Raw genomic sequence first — 19,256 nt, 5'->3', positions numbered from 1 at the left:
TAAGGGGTGTATCCAGGCACTTCACTTCGCGTCGTGCCTAAGAACAGCCCTTAGCCATGGTATATTGGCCATATACCTCACCCCCTCTGGCCTTATTGCTTGAATTTAAAACTTGTTCTCAATGACTTACCTTGCTAAATAAATATGCTGGGATGTACTGGGTACTGGGATGTCAAAGGACTAAAAAGCGTCCTTATTATAATTTGTGCACTGTAGACCCAAACAGACCCTATAAAGTCAAAACCTCTGGACCTATTCAAAGCCCATTCTCCATTGTATCCATTATCTTCCAAACCGTATCCTCATCACCATGGCAACACAGCAATAACCACCACAGGAACCATGAGACTCCTCCACTCCACTACTCACATGGTCCATGAGCTCCCTGACCATGCCGTTCCACTGGCCCGTGCTCTCCTCCAGCGCCCCATACTTGCCATCCTCCACCAGGCGCACCTAATAATAATAATAATAATAACAGTGATATTAATTATAAAAGTACCAAGAAAAATAGTATATGCCATTCAGTAGACACTTGTAGTAGTATGTGCATTCATTTTCATATTGTTCCCCATGGAGATCAAACCCACAACCCTGGCATTGCAAGCCCCATGCTCTACCAACTGAGCCACATGGAAAGCCACTCACCTCATAATGAAAGCCCAGGATCCCAGAGAGATCGCGGAGCAGGTCGATGCAATAGCCCTCAAAGCGGTCGTTTCCATACAGCGGCTTGTCGGACTTCTTGAACATCACATAGGGCTCCACCTGTTAAGAAAAGATGGGGGTGGGAGGGATGGGGAGAAGGTAGAGTGAAAGAGGGAGGAGGAAGAAAGGAGGGAGAGGGTGGAAAGGGGGAAGAGGCAAAGGGAAGGGTTATGAGTAGAGAGAGGGGGATGAGAAAAGACCAAGGAGAGTGATAGAAGGAGAAGAATAAAGGAGGGAGAGGCAAAGGGAGGGGTTATGAGTAGAGAGAGGGGGATGAGAAAAGACCAAGGAGAGTGATAGGAGGAGAAGAAGAAAGGAGGGAGAGGCAAATGAAGGGGGTAAAGACAAATAGACGGTAGGAGGCGAGAGAGAGGTAGAGATAGGGATGAGAAAATACAAAAAGGACAAGAAAGAGAATTATGTCAAAAGAGAGCAGAGAAAAAAAATACATCATACTCCAGCTATGGGGCATGGAGGTAGCACAGCAGGTAGCCCAGCAGGTAGCCTAGCAGTTAAAGTGGAACTGACAGCATTTTAGAAACCTGAAATTATATTAAAATCTGTATTCAGACCCCTTCCCTTTTCCCACATTTTGTTACGTTTCAGCCTTATTCAAAAGGATTGTGTCAAGGCACAGATATGGGGAAGGCACCATGTCTGCAGCATTGAAGGACCCCAAGAGCACAGTGGCCTCCATCATTCTTAAATGGAAGTTTGAAACTACCAAGATTCTTCCTAGAGCCGAGCAATCAGGGAGAAGGGCCTTGGTCAGGGAGATGACCAATACCCGATGGTCACTCTGACAAAGCTCCAAAGTTCCTCTGTGGAGATGGGAGAACCTTCCAAAAGGACAACCATCTCTGCAGCACTTCACCAATGAGGCAATGATTGTAGAGTTGCCAGACGGAAGCCACCCCCAGTAAAAGGCACCGGACAGCTTGGAGTTTACCTAAAGGACTCTCAGACCATGAGAATCAAGATTCTCTGGTCTGATGAAACCAAGATGGAACTCTTTGGCCTGAATGCAAAGCGTCATGTCTGGAGGAAACCTGGCAGCATCATGCTGTAGGGATGTTTTTCAGCTGCAGAGACTGGGAGACTAGTCAAGTTGAGGGAAAGATGAATGGCGCAAAGTACAGAGAGATCCTTTTTTTTCTCCCCAATTTCGTGGTATCCAATTGTTTTTAGTAGCTACTCTCTTGTCTCATCGCTACAACTCCCGTACGGGCTCGGGAGAGACGAAGGTTGAGCGTCCTCCGATACACAACCCAACCAAGCCGCACTGCTTCTTAACACAGCGCGATCCAACCCGGAAGCCAGCCGCACAAATGTGTCGGAGGAAACACCGTGCACCTGGCAACCTTGGTTAGCGCGCACTGGTGCCCGATGAGACAAGGATTTCCCTACCTGCCAAACCCTCCCTAACCCGGACGACGCTAGGCCAACCTCCCAGTCGCGGCCGGTTACGACAGAGCCTAGGCGCGAACCAAAAGTCTCTGGTGGCACAGCTGCCGTTGCAGGACAGCACCCTTAACCACTGCGCCACCCGGGAGGCCTACAGAAATGAAAACCTGAAAACCTGCTCCAGAGTGCTCAGGACCTCAGACTGGGGCGAAGGTTCACCTTCCAACAGGACAATGACCCTAAGCACACTGCCGAGACAACGCACGCGTCGCTTCGTGCCAAGTCTCTGGCTGGGCCACTCAATGTCCTAGAGTTGACTTGAACCCAAACAAACATCTCTGGAGAGACCTGAAAATAGCTGTGCAGCGAAGCTCCCCTTCCAACCTGACAGAGCTTGAGAGGATTTGCAGAGAAGAATGGGAGAAACTCCCCAAATACAGGTGTGTCAAGCTTGTAGCGTCGTACCCAAGAAGACTCCAGGCTGTAATCGCTGCCAAAAGAGCTTCAACAAAGTACTGAGTAAAGAGTCTGAATACTTTTGTAAATGTTATATTTCATTTTAATACATTTGCAATAATGTCTTAATATCTGTTTTTGCTTTGTCAGTATGGGGTATTGTGTGTAGATTGATGAGGGAAAAAACGATTGAATCAATTTTAGAATAAGGCTGTAACGTAACAAATTGTGGAAGAAGTCAAGGGGTCTGAATACTTTACGAATGCACTGTACATCCCCAGGAAGAATTGGACTTTTTTTGTTTACATTGTCTGACAAGCAAGCACTTGGATATGGTCATTTTCACGTTTTCATAAAATGTTTGGGGATGACGAAAGTAAAGCATTGGTGAAGTTTCTATAGCAATATAGAGGGAAAGCGTTTGTGCGTTTGGACAATTTATAGACACTGCAGTAAATAAAACCTAATAAAAACATATCAGTCTTGTCCAGGACTGGACTCAGACTGGTGCGCCATAGCTAATCAGAGCTTCAGTAGGCCCATATGCATGCATTACGTTTGGGGGAGAGGAGGTAACATCAAGATCCTACTACTACAAAGGGTGGCTTACTGGATATCCTCTCTAAAAACATTGACCCCTTGTGGTCTGACTATTGACTTGGATCTCAGGCCCTTCTTATGACCACATTTTCCTATATGAACAAGTCTTATAAATGTACAAATTATTTTTTACATCTTAGAGTACACCTGATATGTTCCCCTGTTGATGCTCATTATATATTAAAGTTGAACCAAAAGAATACATGTAACAAAAATGAAATACAAAATTATGTGAAATTGAATGAAACAATAATATGTTGAGGCTAATATGATGTACAATATTCCATTATGTTTCTATATGATAACAATACCGTAATATATTTAATATGTCATATACTATTTTTTTCACAGTTTCACAAATTAATTTTAATGAACTTAATCATTATGACACACCCCTCACTCCTGTCATTGGTTCCACTAATTGCACAGTGTGTCTACATAACCTGGTTCAAGTATTCATGACATTACCCTGAAGAAGACACAGTGATGCCGAAATGTTGGTAAATACCAAGTAAATTGCTGGGAGATTATACATGGAGTGTGCAACTTTTTGATTTTGATAGTTTAGTTTATTCGCCGTTAGTAAGCACCTCCACACAAACTATTTTTCTGGCCAGCTCATGTTTTTTTTATTTTTATGAAATACATTTTACCAAGACAAATAATATTCTTCATGTCTTGAATTATTCAGTCTTTCTCTAACGTGGGATTAACATTATATCCAAGAAGTCATATTTCGTAACCTAATACATCGGACAAGAAGTCATATTTCTTAACCTAAGACATCGGACAAGAAGTCATATTTCGTAACCTAAGACATCGGACAAGAAGTCATATTTCGACAAGAAGCCCGTAAACTAATACATCGGACAAGAAGTCATATTTCGTAAATACATCGGACAAGAAGTCCTAATACATCGGACAAGAAGTCATATTTCGTAACCTAATACATCGGACAAGAAGTCATATTTTGTAACCTAATACATCGGACAAGAAAACAAGAAGTCCAATAACCTAATACATCGGACAAGAAGTCATATTTCGTAACCTAATACATCGGACAAGAAGTCATATTTCGTAACCCAATTCGGACGTCAATTTAACGTAATACATCGGACAATATCATATCGGACACATCGGACAAGAAGTCCCAATACATCGGACAAGAAATCATATACTAATACATCGGACAAGAAGTAACCTAATACATCGGACAAGAAGTCATATTTCGTAACCAATACATCATATTTCGTAACCTAATACATCGGACAAGAAGTCATATTTCGTAACCTAATACATCGGACAAGAAGTCATATTTCGAAGTCATATTTACCAATACTAATACATCGGACAAGAAGTCATATTTCGTAACTAATACTAATACATCGGACAAGAAGTCATATTTCGTAACCTAATACATCGGACAAGAAGTCATATTTCGTAACCTAATACATCGGACAAGAAGGACTAATACATCGGACAAGAAGTCATATAACCTAATACATCGGACAAGAAGTCATATTTCGTAACCTAATACATAAGTCCTAATACATCGGACAAGAAGTCGTAACCTAATACATTCATATTTCGTAACAATACATCGGACAAGAAATACATCGGACAAGAAGTCATATTTCGTAACCTAATACATCGGACAAGAAGTCATATTTCGTAACCTAATACATCGGACATCATATTTCGTAACCTAATACATCGGACAAGAAGTCATATTTCGTAACCTAATACATCGGACAAGAAGTCATATTTCGTAACCTAATACATCGGACAAGAAGTCATATTTCGTAACCTAATACATCGGACAAGAATATCATACATCGGACAAGAAGTCATATTTCGTAACCCAATACATCGGACAAGAAGTCATATTTCGTAACCTAATACATCGGACAAGAAGTCATATTTCGTAACCAATACATCGGACAAGAAGTCATATTTCGTAATAATACATCGGACAAGAAGTCGTAACCTAATACATCGGACAAGAAGTCATATTTCGTAATACATCGGACAAGAAGTCATATAACCTAATACATCGGACAAGAAGTCATACCTAATACATCGGACAAGAAGTCATATTTCGTAACCTAATACATCGGACAAGAAGTCATATTTCGAATATATTTCGTAACCTAATACATCGGACAAGAAGTCATATTTCGTAACCTAATACATCGGACAAGAAGTCGGACAAGTCATAAGTCAACGTAATACATCGGACAAGAAGTCATATTTCGTAACCAATACATCGGACAAGAAGTCATATTTCGTAACCTAATACATCGGACAAGAAGTCATATTTCGTAATCCTAATACATCGGACAAGAAGTCATATTTCGTAACCTAATACATCGGACAATACATCGGACAAAGTCATATTTCGTAACCTAATACATCGGACAAGAAGTCATATTTCGTAACCTAATACATCGGACAAGAAGTCATATTACATCGGACAAGAAGTAACCTAATACATCGGACAAGAAGTCATATTTCGTAACCTAATACATCGGACAAGAAGTCATATTTCGTAACCTAATACATCGGACAAGAAGTCATATTTCGTAACCTAATACATCGGACAAGAAGTCGTAACCTAATACATCGGACAAGAAGTCATATTTCGTAACCCAATACATCGGACAAGAAGTCATATTTCGTAACCTAATACATCGGACAAGAAGTCATATTTCGTAACCTAATACATCGGACAAGAAGTCATATTTCGTAACCCAATACATCGGACAAGAAGTCATAGAACATCGGACAAGAATATTTCGTAACCTAATACATCGGACAAGAAGTCATATTTCGTAACCTAATACATCGGACAAGAAGTCATATTTCGTAACCTAATACATCGGACAAGAAGTCATATTTCGTAACCTAATACATCGGACAAGAAGTCATATTTCGTAACCTAATACATCGGACAAGAAGTCATATTTCGTAACCTAATACATCGGACAAGAAGTCATATTTCGTAACCTAATACATCGGACAAGAAGTCATCGGACAAGAAGTCATATTTCGTAACCAAATACATCGGACAAGAAGTCAATTTCGTAACCTAATACATCGGACATCGGACGACAAGAAGTCATATACGTAACCCAATACATCGGACAAGAAGTCATATTTCGTAACCTAATACATCGGACAAGAAGTCATATTTCGTAATACATCGGACAAGAAGTCATATTTCGTAACCTAATACATCGGACAAGAAATAACCTAATACATCGGACAAGAAGTCATATTTCGTAACCTAATACATCGGACATCGGAAGAAGTCATATTTCGTAACCTAATACATCGGACAAGAAGTCATATTTCGTAACCTAATACATCGGACAAGAAGTCATATTTCGTAACTCAAATTCAGACAAGAAGTCATATTTCGTAACCCAATACATCGGACAAGAAGTCATATTTCGTAACCTAATACATCGGACAAGAAGTCATATTTCGTAACCCAATACATCGGACAATAAGCACCGAGCTCTGTTGACAGAGTGGTGCTGCTCCCTCACAACAACCTTTGAATTTGACATGTTGTGGTGGTTGTCTGCAAAGTTGTTTCCGTGCTAAATTAGCATGAATTAAGCTGAGTTAAACATAAAAGGCTTTGAAAATAAAAAGTGTGCTCAGTGCCTAATTTACATTTCACCGAGATACGCTTGTTTTTGTGAGACAACTTCTAAAAAGAACAGGAATTTAGCATAAAGAAAAGTACTAAAATATGAAAATAATACATGTTATGTCTCAAAATCTTACTTCTACACAACCGTTAAAAATGAGAAGGCACTTAGAAATGCTCGTTTTTTAAAGAAAAGCACATTTTTGGTCATAAATACAGTGTAGACATTGTTAATGTTGTAAATGACTATTGTAGCTGGAAACAGCTGATTTGTATTGGAATATCTACATAGGCGTACAGAGGACAATTATCAGCAACCATCACTCCTGTGTTCCAATGGCACATTGTGTTAGTTAATTCAACTTTATCATTTTAAAAGGCTAATTGATCATTAGAAAACCCTTTTGCAATTATGTTAGCACAGCTGAAAACTGTATCTAACCAGAATAGAAAGAGTGGGAGGCCCTGGTGCAGAACTGAGCAAGAGTACAAGTGCATTAGAGTGTCTAGTTTGAGAAACAGATGCCTCACAAGTTCTCAATGAGCAGCTTCATTAAATAGTACCCGCAAAACACCAGTCTCAACTTCAACAGTGAAGAGGCGACTCCAGGATGCTGGCCTTCTAGGCAGAGTTGCAAATAAAAAGCCATATCTCAGTCTGGCCAATAAAAAGAAAAGATTAAGATTGGCAAAGGAACACAGACACTGGACAGGGGAAGATTGGAAAAAAGTGTTATGGACAGACAAATCTGTTTGAGGTGTTCGGTTCACAAAGGAGAACATTCGTGAGATGCAGAAAAAATGAAAAGATGCTGGAGGGGTGCTTGACACCATCTGTCAAGTATGGTGGAGGTTATGTGATGGTCTGGGGGTGCTTTGGTGGTGGTAAAGTGGGAGATTTGTACAGGGTAAAAGGGATCTTGAAGAAGGAAGGCTATCACTCCATTTTGCAACGCTATACCCTGTGGACGGCGCTTAATTGGAGCCAATTTCCTCCTACAACAGGACAATGACCCAAAGCTCCAAACTATGCAATAACTATTTAGGGAAGAAGCAGTTAGCTGGTATTCTGTCTCTAATGGAGTGGCCAGCACAGTCACCGGATCTCAACCCTATTGAGCTGTTGTGGGAGCAGCTTGACCGTATGGTAAGTAAAGAGGTGCCCATCAAACCAATCCAATGTGTGGGAGGTGCTTCAGGAAGCATGGCGTGAAATCTCTTCAGATTACATCAACAAATTGACAACTAGAATACCAAAGGTCTGCAAGGCTGTAATTGCTGCAAATGGAGGATTCTTTGAAGCACATTAGCACATTTCTTTAGCATAGCATTGTGCCATTGACAGAGATATTATAGAAAGGAGATAGGAACCCAATAAATGAAGGAACGTGTAACATCCCACACAGCAGACTGTCAACCAATCGCGTGCAAATGGTCATGCTATGTCATGCGGTTGCTAAACTAATCCCCTCTCATATGTCGAGAAACGTGCCTATTTTCCTCGAAAGTACGTAATGTCACAATTCCAAAGCTATACGGTATTACAGATAGCAAGTTAATTATCTCACATCTCGGAAAATATTTGTAATGTTGTACTTGTTGATGAAATTCATGCTAATGTTGGGTTTTTGAGCTAGCGCCCACTAGACTACCATGCACTCCTTGTCCCAGATTCGCCCAGAATGCACCGCACGACCAATACCGTAGCATGGGCAATGTTTCCCCATCTCCTCAAAAGTATATCTGCCACTATGAATGTCACCCTGTTGGGAACATCGACCTGCAGGTTGAACATGGTGAGAATGTAGACTCCTAAATTGATAGTGCAGTTTGTTTAGTCGATTTTACGTCGCCAAAATTAAACATTTGTTCACAAAAAATATTGTTCTCACATATTAGTGTTATTTAACCCTGTAAATTAAAGGAATTAGTTGTTTCGGGTGGCTTTTCCCCCTAAAATATTATTTTACCCATTTGTCGTTTTTTGATTGGGCACCCGACTGATTCACTCTCTCCTCTTAGTCGTCATGACTTCAGTGATCCTGCTGTGTGCATATGTGAGGCCGCAAAAAGAAAGAGATCTAGCCAAATGTATGTTTACCAGTATGGTGGAGACGCGGAGGGATTTGTTAGCCAGAGAGTCAGTGATGTTAGTCGTCTTGCTCTTGTGGTTCTCTGTCATGTTCAGCCCACTGGGAGGGTCCCATGTTCCAATCTGTTGGGGAAACACATGATCCCCGCATGTGATAAAATGGTACTGTATATGCATACACAGACAGACATGAGTTGTGAACACACGCACCAGTGGTATAAAGTCGCTAGGGAAAGTCTACACACCCCTTGCACGGTCTTCACATTTTAATGCCTTACAATGTCATATAAAAAGGGATTACATCAGATTATTCCTACCAATCTACACAACCAACTCCACATTTTCAAAGTAAACGACAAATTATACAACATTTTCCAAATTAATAAGAAAATATAAATTAAGATGTATTGATTGAAAATACAGACAATCAACAACACTGCATTCACTCCACATTACTGGCCTGTATGGCAAAGTTAAAAGGAAGCATGTGTTAAAAAATGTTCTTATTTTGCAAGTTGGATTTGAAGATGAAAATTCAAATACACAAAACAATAAGAACATTCATATTTATTCAATGATATCTGTATGTATTTTGTTGTTCTTGATAATTGAGCGATTTAATTAAGCATTTTCTTTTTATAAATCGCTTTTTAAAAATAAAAGGATACAATTCTAATAGTTTGAATGACAAGAGTTTTGATCAAGGGGGCAGAGTTTTTACTACCATCATTGGGCTTGGGGCAAAAGTATGGGTAGTGCCTCAGTGAAGCTATGGCCAGTGAAAGAGTCGATACTGTATGAGATCTAACCTCCACATCATAGAAGGATACCTTACCCTCCTCATAATCCAAAAACTCTCCCACCTTCTGGGGCTTCTCTCTGAGGAGGAGTGGGACAGCAGGTTTATCAAGAGCTTCATGCTAATTTCCCTTCCTCAGCCATATCGTCCAGTAGCCATTCTCAAGTCTCAGACAAATGTTTCTCTTCCTGTTGATGGACTCTTTTGTCACTGCTACACCCCAATCAGTCTCCCCCTGCACCTCATAGTAGGAAGCCGATTCAAGATTTAATTTTCGATTGGAGATGCTTAATGTGAGTCTGGAAGGAGAGTTTACAGTCTAACCAGACACCTAGGTATTTGTAGTTATCCACATATTCTAAGTCAGAACCGTCCAGAGTAGCGATGCTGGACGGGTGGGTAGGTGTGGGCAGCGATTGGTTGAAGAGCATGCATTTAGTTTTGTTTGCATTTAAGAGCAGTTGGAAGCCACGGAAGGAGAGTTGTATGGCATTGAAGCTCGTCTGTTGGATAGTTAACAGTGTCCGAAGAAGGGCCAGAAGTATACAGAATGGTGTCGTCTACGTAGAGGTGGATTAGAGAATCATCAGTAGCAAGAGCAACATCACTGATGTATACAGAAAAAAAAAGTCGGCCCGAGAATTGAACCCTGTGGCACCCCCATAGAGACTGCCAGAAGTCCGGACAACCGGCCCTCCGATTTGACACACTGAACTCTGTCAGAGAAGTAGTTGGTGAACCAGGCTAGGCAGTCATTTGAGAAACCAAGGCTGTTGAGTCTGCCGATAAGAATATGGTGATTGACAGAGTCGAACGCCTTGGCCAGGTCAATGAATACAGCGCTGCACAATAATGTCTCTTATCGATGGCGGTTATGATATCGTTTAGGACCTTGAGCGTGGCTGAGGTGCGCCCGTGACCAGCTTGGAAACCAGATTGCATAGCGGAGAAGGTACAGTGGGATTCGAAATGGTCGGTGATCTGTTTGTTAAATTGCCTTTCCAAGATCTTAGAAAGGCATGGTAGGATAGATATAGGTCTGTAGAAGTTTGGGTCTAGAGTGTCTCCGCCTTTGAAGAGGGGGATGACCGTGGCAGCTTTCCAATCTTTGGGGACCTCAATAAATAGGCCATAGAGGCGAAATAATTACAATTTAACATTAACACTGGAGTGAAAGATGTGCAGATGATGATGTGCAAGTAGAGATACTGGGGTGCAAAAGAGCAAGAGGGTAAGTAATAATATGGGGATGAGGTAGTTGGGTGTGCCATTTACAGAGTGGTTGTGTACAGGCACAGTGATAGGTAAGCTGCTCTGACAGCTGATGCTTAAAGTCAAAGAGGGAGATATAAGACTCCAGTTTCTGTGATTTTTGGAATTCGTTCCAGTCATTGGCAGCAGAGAACTGCAAGGAAAGGCGGCCAAAGGAAGTGTTGGCTTTAGGGATAACTAGTGAAATATACCTGCTGGAGCGCGTGCTATGGGTGGGTGTTAATATGGTGACCAGTGAGCTGAGATAAGGCGGGGCTTTACCTAGCAAATACTTATAGATGACCTGGAGCCAGTGGGTTTGGCATAATAGAGAGATACAGTGTACAAAACATTAAGAACACCTGCTCTTTCCATGACCTAGAATGACCAGATCAAATCAAATTTATTTGTCACACAAATGGTTAGCAGGTGTTAATGCGAGTGTAGCGAAATGCTTGTGCTTCTAGTTCCGACAATGCAGTAATAACCAACAAGTAATCTAACCTAACAATTCCAAAACTACTGTCTTATACACAAGTGTATACTTATACAAGTGTAAAGGGATAAAGAATATGTACATAAAGATATGAATGAGTGATGGTACAGAACGGCATAGGCAAGATGCAGTAGATGGTATAGAGTACATTATATACATATGAGATGAGTAATGTAGGGTATGTAAACAAAAGTGGCATAGTTTAAAGTGGCTAGTGATACATGTATCACATAAAGATGCAGTAGATGATATAAAGTACAGTATATACATATGAGATGAGTAATGTCGGGTGAAAGCTATGACCCCACATTGATGTCACTTGTTAAATCCACTTCAATCACTCTGAAGGGGAGGAGACGGGTAAAATAAGGATTTTTAAGCCTTGAGACATGGATTGTGTATTTATACCATTCAGAAGGTGAATGGGCAAGACAAAATATTGAAGTGCCTTTGAATGGGGTATGGTAGTAGATGCCAGGCGAACTGGTTTGAGTGTGTCGAGAACTGAAACGCTGTTGTGTTTTTCACGCTCAACAGTTTCACGTGTGTATCAAGAATGGAGGCAGTCCTCACTACGTGACAGCTGCTTCAGCTTAGTGAATCTCTTCTGTAGCTCACAGATTTTTTGCTCCTGCTCTTTAATGAGTTAATGAGTCCTTCAACCTGTTTCTCTGCAGCTTATTGCTTCACCCTAAACACCTCAATGAGCTCAGCCTGGCTTCTCTCAGTGGAACGTACAAGAGCAGTGAAGAGCTGCACACTGTCTGCTATCTCTCATTTACATTACATTTAAGTCATTTAGCAGACGCTCTTATCCAGAGCGACTTACAAATTGGTGAATTCACCTTCTGACATCAGTGGAACAGCCACTTTACAATAGTGCATCTAAATCATTTAAGGGGGGGGGGGGGGTGAGAAGGATTGCTTTATCCTATCCTAGGTATTCCTTGAAGAGGAATGCTCTTGCTGAGCTCTACTGAGTGTTTGATTTCCTTAAAACCTCTTACATCTATTGGGGCGCTATTTCATTATTGGATAAAAAACGCGCCCGTTTTAAGAGCAATATTTTGTCACAAAAAGATGCTCGACTATGCATATAATTGACAGCTTTGGAAAGAAAACACTCTGACGTTTCCAAAACTGCAAAGATATTGTCTGTGAGTGCCCCAGACCTGATGCTACAGGCGAAACTTTAAACAGGAAATGAGCAGGATTTTTGAGGCTCTGTTTTTCATTGTCTCCTTATATGGCTGTGAATGCGCAAGGAATGAGCCTGCCCAATCTATCGTTTCCTCAAGGTGTCTGCAGCATTGTGACATATTTGTAGGCATATCATTGGAAGATTGACCATAAGAGACTACATTTGCCAGGTGTCCGCCCGGTGTCCTCCGTCGAAATTGGTGCATCATCTTCGGCTGCACGTCTTTTTCCAAGCGATTCAGAGGAGAAAGTAGACATCCACGAACGATATATCAATGAAGAGATATGTGAAAAACACCTTGAGGATTGATTCTAAACAGCGTTTGCTGTGTTTCAGTCGATATTATGGAGTTAATTTGGAAAACAGTTCGCCGTTTTTGATGACTGAATTTTCGTTTTTTTTTGGTACCCAAACATGATGTACAAAACGGAGCGATTTCTCCTACACAAAGAATCTTTCAGGAAAAACTGAACATTTGCTATGTAACTGAGAGTCTCCTCATTGAAAACATGCGAAGTTCTTCAAAGGTAAATGATTTTATTTGAATCCTTTTCTGGTTTTTGTGCAAATGTTGCCCGCTAAATGCTACACTAAATGCTACGCTAGCTATCAATACTCTTACACAAATGCTTGTTTTGCTATGGTTCAAAAGCATATTTTGAAAATGACATGAAACGTAAATGACATGAGATGACAGTAAATGACATGAGATGACAGTGTTTTTAAGAAAAGGCTACGCTTGAGAGCTAGCACATTCATTTCATTTCATTTGCGATTTTCATAAATAGTTAACGTTACGTTATGCTAATGAGCTTGAGGCTATAACTGGATACAGGTTTCTTTCATAGCCAAACGTGAATAAAACGGAGCGATTTGTCCTACACAAATAATATTTTTTGAAAAACTGAACATTTGCTATCTAACTGAGAGTCTCCTCATTGAAAACATCTGAAGTTCTTCAAAGGTAAATGATTTTATTTGAGTGGTTTTCTTGTTTTTGTGAAAATGTAGCTGGCTGAATTCTAGGCTTATAGCTATGCTAGCTATCAATACTCTTACACAAATGCTTGTTTAGCTATGGTTGAAAAGCATATTTTGAAAATCTGAGATGACAGTGTTGTTAACAAAAGTCTAAGCTTGAGAGCAAATATATTTATTTCATTTCATTTGCGATTTTCATGAATAGTTAACGTTGCGTTATGCTAATGAGCTTGAGGCTATAAATAGGATCCCGGATCCGGAATTGCTCGACGCAAGAAGTTGAGGTGAGTCTCAGAGTAAGAGGTCAGGCAGACCAGGCAGGACTTCAGGGCCTTGTACTTTGTCCCAGTACAGATGTCACAGGCCACTTCTTCAGGCTCAGCATGTTTCGGTCTGGGCTGCTGGTAGCTTTCACTTGAACTGGTTTCCTGAGCTGAGCCTCAGAAATGAAAGTATTGATGCAAAGCTAAGTCTCTTGTAGACTTTGTCCTTATACATTGGACACTGGCACAGGTCATTACTGTCCCAGTACTCTCTAATACATGCCATGCAAAAGTTGTGTCTACATGAAGTAGAGACTGGTTCAGTGAACAAATCCAGACAGGAGACAGTGGGATGACGCCATATATAGACAGAGACCAGTGACAAACCATGATGAAATTCCTGGGTTCACTCAGCTCTCGATAGGTTATGTAGTTCATAATTCCTGAATTTTAAGTAAAGTGTCTGAGTTTAAAAATTGTTTACAATTGTCCTAAACTAGTTATAAATCCCGTGTGTGTATTTGATCTCTGTTCGTTCTGTATAATTATTAAAAATAAATGTAAAAAGTCCATAGAGATGGAAAACCGTCTTCTGTGCAACCTTCAGTTTCACTTCAGCAAAGTAAAAACGTAACGTTATGAGTATAACTACTGTTGCCTGTGGGAGGGAAACAAGGCACAACATTATGGGGAGTCGCACTCTCGCGACTTCGGTGAAAGGATCTCCAATCAAACCTGACAAGGCCAATGAAATCCGCGCCTCGCTGAAAGTAGAGTCTTCCACAGGTGATAAGCTCGGATTCATTTCTTCAATTTAATAACGCTCTTCACCGGGCCCAGGAACGTGCGGCGTCGGGGCCAAACAGGTGTTTTACCTTGTTTCCCTCCTTCAGGGAACAGTAGTTATAGTCACAACATTAAGTTCCCTTTCAGTCAGTCATCTTTGATACAACAAGCCAACCCCAACAGATACTAAATGAAACGGCTAATTGCAGACCGCCCACACCTGACCCCGCCAGATGCGGCAGTCTGGGTATAAGTTGGACCTGTGTGTTTGTCTTATCCTGTGTAAATAGACAGTCTTTTTTGCTATATTTTAAACATCTTCGGGATCAGTGTCCCTTCCCGGATGGTTGAGCTAACGTAGGCTAATAAGAATAGCATTATGTAATAGGTAACAAGAATATTTCCCAGGTCATAGACATATTTGATATTGGCAGAAAGTTGCACTGTCCAATTTACATTAGCTATTACAGTGAAATAATACCATGCTATTGTTTGAGGAGAGTGCACAATTTGGAACATGAATAGTTATTAATCTTAGAACTACCCATCCCGGATCCGGGAGAATTGTCATCAACTACCCTAATTAGCATAGCACAACAGTCAAAAAATATTACTAGAAAATATTCATATTCATGAAATCACAAGTATAAATACAGCTTAGCCTTTTTTTTAATCACCCTGTCATATCAGATTTTGAAATTATGCTTTACAGCCAAAGCAAGACAAGCGTTTGTGTAAGTTTATCGATAGCCTAGCATAGCATTATGTCCAGCTAGCAGCAGGAAGTTTGGTCACGAAAATCAGAAAAGCAATCAAATTAACCGTTTACCTTTGATGATCTTCAGATGTTTTCACTGACGACTCCCAGTTAGACAGCAAATGTTCCTTTTGTTCATAAAGATTATTTTTATACCCAAAATTCCTCCGTTTGTTTGTCACGTTGTGTTGAGAAATTCACCGGAAATAGCGGTCACGACAATGCTGAAAGAAAATTCTAATTATATCCATAATATCGACAGAAACATGGCAAACGTTTTTTATAATCAATCCTCAAGGTGTTTTTCAAATATCTATTCGATAATATATTAACCGGGACAATTGGCTTTTCAGTAGGAGCGAGAGGAAAAATGACTACCTTTTGTCTTTTACACAAGAATCACTGAGAGCCCTCAGCTGGCCACTTATGCAATGTAGTCGTTTATGTTCATTCTTCAACATAAAGGCACGAAACTACGTCACAATGCTGTAGACACCTTGGGGAATACATAGAAAAAGGAATCTGGTTGATATCCCTTTCAGTGGCCAATAGGGGTGCATAGGAAGACAACGGTTTCAAAACATGAGTCACTTCCTGATTGGATTTTTCTTAGGCTTTCGCCTGTAATATCTGTTCTGTTATGCCCACAGACAATATTTTTTTACAGTTTTGGATCCTTTAGAGTGTTTTCTATCCTAAGCTGTCCTTTATATGCATATTCTAGCATCTGGTCCTGAGAAATAGGCGGTTTACTTTGGGAACGTTATTTTTCCAAAAATGAAAATAGTGCCCCCTAGTTTCAAGAGGTTTTTTAATAAACACATTAGGCACATTTGGGCAGTCTTGATACAACATTTTGAACAGAAATGCAATGGTTCATTGGATCAGTCTAAAACTTTGCACATACACTGCTGCCATCTAGTGGCCAAAATCTAAATTGGACTGGGCTGTAATAATACATTATGATCTTTCTCTTGCATTTCAAAGATGGTAGACAAAAAAAGAATGGTTGGATTTTTCTTTGTATTATCTTTTACCAGATCTATTGTGTTATTCTCCTACATTTCGTTCACACTTTCACAAAATTCAAAGTGTTTCCTTTCAAATGGTACCAATAATATGCATATGCTTGCTTCAGGGCCTGAGCTACAGGCATTTAGATTTAGATTTGGGTATGTCATTTTAGGCGAAAATAGAAAAAAAAGAGGCGGATCCTTGTTAATCTCACTTTCTATATACGAACTAAATATACTTTCCTGCAACCCCCCTCACCCAATGTGGTACGGATCTGCTATTTTTATTCCTTATAACTGGAACTTCCATTAGGAGTTAGCCACGGCTAGCGGTCTTCACCTTTAGCTTCACCAACCACCTTTAGCTTCACCAGCCAGCCTTAGCTCGGATAATACCTGCCAGTCAGCACAGTGCGATATCTACCCAGAGCATTTCAGACTGCTTCTCTATACCACATCACCGGATTTCTGCCGCTCTGGATCATTACACAGGATAATCGTTAGCTAGCTGCAAACGAGTGGCTACTGTTAGCTAACGCCTCTATCCCGAAGCAAGAACCAGGTAGCCTTGAGCGAACCTCGAGCTAGGCCCATATACCAGCTAATTCTAGGGCTACAATACCTCCTTTGCCAATTGGCCTGGACCCTTTATTGTCGTCACGGAGACCCGCCGATCCATCACGACTGGACTGCCGACGTGATTGCCCGATGTGGTCTCAATAGGCTATTCTGTTACGATATCGCCGAAGAACCATCTACTATTCCCGGCCCACTAGGTTTTCTGAACGCTGTGTCCCCTGCTCGCCTAGCATAGTAGTGACTACCGAACTGCACCCTGACTCACCTATTGCTGCTATTTTAACCCTATGATCACTCAGCTACACAGCTGATGCCCCCTGGACTGTTTAAATGACACAGTACCTCATTTTGTTAACTTGTCAGCCCCAGCCTCGAACTCAGGTCCTGTATGTACCTAACTGACCCGCTCTGCGTATTCATCGCCATTTACCCATTGTTGTCTTAGCTCTCCTGATCAACACCTGTGATTGCTTTATGCCTCTCTCCAATGTCAATATACCTTGTATACTGCTGTCTTGGCTAGTTCTTAATGTTTTATTTCATTGGAGAGCCATCATTCCCGCTCAATATGCCGTCGATAGCTTTTTTGTCCCACCCCACACACATGTGGAGACCTCAGCTGGCTTAACTGGTGTCTCCAGAGACGAAACCTCACTCATCATCACTCAACGTCTAGGTTTACCTCCACTGTACTCATATCCTACCATACCATTGCCTGTGCATTACGCCCTGATTCTATTCTACCATACCATTGCCTGTGCATTATGCCCTGATTCTATTCTACCATACCATTGCCTGTGCATTATGCCCTGATCCTATTCTACCATATCATCGTCTGTGCATTATGCCCTGATTCTATTCTCCCATACCATTGCCTGTGCATTATGCCCTCATTCTATTTTACCATACCATTGCCTGTGCATTATGCCCTGATTCTATTCTACCATACCATTGCCTGTGCATTATGCCCTGATTCTATTCTACCATACCATTGTCTGTGCATTATGCCCTGATTCTATTCTATTGCGCCCAGAAAACTGCTCCTTTATTCTCTGTTCCCAAAGCACAAGACGACTAGTTCTTATAGCCTTAAGCCATACCCTTATCCTACTCCTCCTCTGGTGATGTAGAGGTTAACCCAGGCCCTGTAGCCTCCAGTTCCACTCTTATTACATACTACCTCAATTGGCCCGACCAACCAGTGTTCCCGCACATTGGCAAACCGGGCTATCTTCATTGTGTCCCACCACCCGCCAACCCCTCTTTTTACGTTACTGCTACTCTCTGTTCATCATATATGCATAGTCACTTTAACCATACCTACATGTACATACTACCTCAATAAGCCTGACTAATACTGTATCGCAGTGCTAGCTGTGTCACCAGAGACTCTGGGATCGAGCCCAGGCACTGTCGCAGCCGGCCACGACCGGGAGGTCCATGGGGCGATGCACAATTGGCCTAGCGTCGCCCGGGTTAGGGAGGGTTTGGCCGGTAGGGATATCCTTGTCTCATCGAGCACTAGCAACTCCTGTGGCAGGTGAAGTGCACACTGACCAGGTCGCTAGGTACACAGTGTTTCCCCTGACACATTGATGCGGCTGGCCTCCGGGTTGGATGCGCGCTGTGTTAAGAAGCAGTGCGGCTTGGTTGGGTTGCGTTTTAGGGGACGCATGGCTCTCGACCTTCTCTCCCGAGCACGTACGGGAGTTGTAGCGATGAGACAAGATAGTAACTACTACAATTAGATACCACAAAATTGGGGAGAAAAAGTGGGTAAAATTCAAAAAATAATAATTTTAAAAAATAGCCTGACTAACCGGTGTCTGTATATAGCCTTGCTACTCTTATTTTCAAACGTCTTTTAACTGTTGTTTTATTTCTTTACTTACCTACACACACCTTTTTTACACTATTGGATAGAGCCTGTAAGTAAGCATTTCACTGTAAGGTCTACACCTGTTGTATTCGGCACACGTGACAAATAAACTTTGATTTGATTGATATTCCCCAGGTGCTATCAATTGTGGACTTCTGTAACCGTAAAAGCCTTGGTTTCATGCATGTTAACATCTGAAGCCTCCTCCCTAAGTTTGTTTTGTTGACTGCTTTAGCACACTCTGCCAACACTGATGTCCTAGCCGTGTCTGAATACTGGCTTAGGAAGACCACCAAAAAAAACACTCCAATTCGCATACCGCCCCAACAGATC

The 19,256-nt window shown here is 41.2% G+C and overlaps 1 pseudogene; it reads right to left on the bottom strand.

Annotated features, from left to right (window-relative positions):
* LOC135557366 (glutamate receptor ionotropic, kainate 2-like) overlaps positions 1–19,256 on the bottom strand; it is a 192,369-nt pseudogene that overhangs the window by 43,532 nt on the left and 129,581 nt on the right.

This window comes from Oncorhynchus masou, chromosome 16, assembly GCF_036934945.1.
Source record: "Oncorhynchus masou masou isolate Uvic2021 chromosome 16, UVic_Omas_1.1, whole genome shotgun sequence".
In the NCBI taxonomy this organism is placed as follows: Eukaryota; Metazoa; Chordata; class Actinopteri; order Salmoniformes; family Salmonidae; genus Oncorhynchus; species Oncorhynchus masou.
This window is presented reverse-complemented; position numbering and strand designations above follow the sequence as displayed.